The sequence below is a fragment of the Octodon degus genome, unplaced genomic scaffold (genome assembly GCF_000260255.1).
Source record: "Octodon degus isolate 3935 unplaced genomic scaffold, OctDeg1.0 scaffold00102, whole genome shotgun sequence".
Classification (NCBI taxonomy): domain Eukaryota; kingdom Metazoa; phylum Chordata; class Mammalia; order Rodentia; family Octodontidae; genus Octodon; species Octodon degus.
The window spans coordinates 1,269,403-1,271,494 of record NW_004524678.1 but is presented as its reverse complement, the minus strand read 5'-3'; positions in this window follow the sequence as shown (position 1 = coordinate 1,271,494).

Genomic DNA, 2,092 nt, shown 5'->3' with positions numbered 1-2,092 from the left:
GAGTATGTTCATTCTTTATATCATCTGTCTCTGAGTCTTACTGGACTTTGATAATTACATTTTTCTACTCTTTTCTTACATTTTAGCCCCAGGGTCAGAACTCAGTAAATAAGAGCTTGAACCAGCCTCCTACCCTAGCTTCCAGAAAAAGTTATTTTAGAGTCATTGTCAATCATATACCCAGCTGACTACGGAATAAAATTTTGCAGCTGTGTATACAACTAGTATCCCTTCTCCCATTTTCTGTGCCAGGGAAGAAGAATGCTATTTATAGAAAGACTTAGAAGCTGGAGAGATAAGTTCAAGGGACTAGACAGATTTAAACTTCCAAAAGCAATGAAAGGACAAGTAACAATGCCCCCTTTCCCAAAGGCATGCTCTCTGCTTATTGGTAAGCTCTTCTATCATGCCTGTATCTACACCCCTCTCCTGGGTGATCTTTCACTGCTGACTCCTCCTCTGTCATCCACTCTGAAGGTTATCCTCAGCCATTCTTTTTTCAGTTCCTCTAATTCCCACCCTCTACCAACCCTTAGCATCATACCTTGTGGAACTCCTGAATTATTGGGTGTCTATCTTTTAAGTTGCTTCCTCTGTCTTGTGCTTATTTCTTTCTTGTTTTGCCCATAGTTTTCAAAGGAACTTGCTGCTACCCCCTTCTACATCTGACTGGACTAGAGGTGATGTGTTCCATTTTGGCAAGGAATTTGTCTACATTTTGATCGTGTCCTAAGGCTTTGTTTAAGACTGAATGTAATGGCTAATCTGCTGGAGGAAATTTCAAAGCAGCCTAGCTTTCAGGCTGTGATATGGATACTGATACGAAGATTGACCAGAAAGTTCGTATAAAGTTTTGGCAGAGGAGAATGTGATTTATGAGAAGACTGGCATTAAAAGAAGACTGCAGTAGAATAACCGGTAAATGGCCTGAAGCCATCTCAAGAATCAGCAAGATCCCACCTATTATAGGCTCAAAGATGCAAAAATGTAAGCTCTTGAGGAAAGCCACCGAGTCCCCTGTCCAAGAAGGCCACCTAGGAAATTGACCGTCTGGGACTCGTTTGATCATATTCAGACACTCTAAGGTCCCTGAGGCATGACTCAAGGGAGCTTTGCTACTGCTCTAGTTGGAGGCAGAACTCAGAATCATTCATGTGGTTCTAGTTGTTCAGGCATAAAAATATAGTCAGAAGTTGTAGAGTCATGGAGGCTTCTACCCAAATATCAAAGGAAGGACTGGAAGGCCAGACAAGTTGACCATGAGAAGATGATTGTGTACACCTGTGAGAGTGAAGCCAACAGTGCAGCAAAGACCCCACAACATTAGAGATACCAAAATTTGGAATATCTCCAGAGAAAAACTGTAGGCAGCAAGTGGAACCATCCCAAGTGAGAGGCTACATAGGTACTATGGTCTCTGTCTACATGTCCCCCCAGAGCCTCATGCAGTCATGGGGCAGATTTCTAGAGTTTTTGATTGACTCATGGTCCAATACTTGGATTATGGATATGAGTGGTACCCCAACCCTAGAGTGGATAGCCTGCATGCAATATAAGAGAGGAAAAAAGGCTTGCTTTCTGCTGCTCCAAATATTTTGTTCTTTCTGCTTTTGCTGTTTTCTGCCAACATGAACTGTCACCCTTCTGCCTGCCTTGGAGCCAGCTGATTATGGACTGGAACCTCCACAAACCATGGAGATTTCTCAAGTCGGCACAATGAACAACAGCTTAGAGTGGTAAGGGATCTCTTCTACACACTTGGATGTAGAACTATGGAGTTACTTAAGCTTCTAATCTTCTTAAATTGAACCAATTTATAGGCCATTATGGATATGTTCATCTTATCCTATCATCATATGTTGAAAATTTTAATTTTCTTTCTCATTTTTATAGGGGTTTACAGCTAAGAGTTTGTTTTGAGTCTCAGAGGAGTCTTTGAACTTGGACTTTTCGGCAATGCTGGAACTATTAATATTTTGACAACTCTTAGGGATGGACTAAATGCATTTTGTATAAGCAAATGGACACAAGCCTTTTGGGACCCCAGGGCAGAATGCTGTGGTTTAGATAGAGACCGTCCTCCAAAAATTCC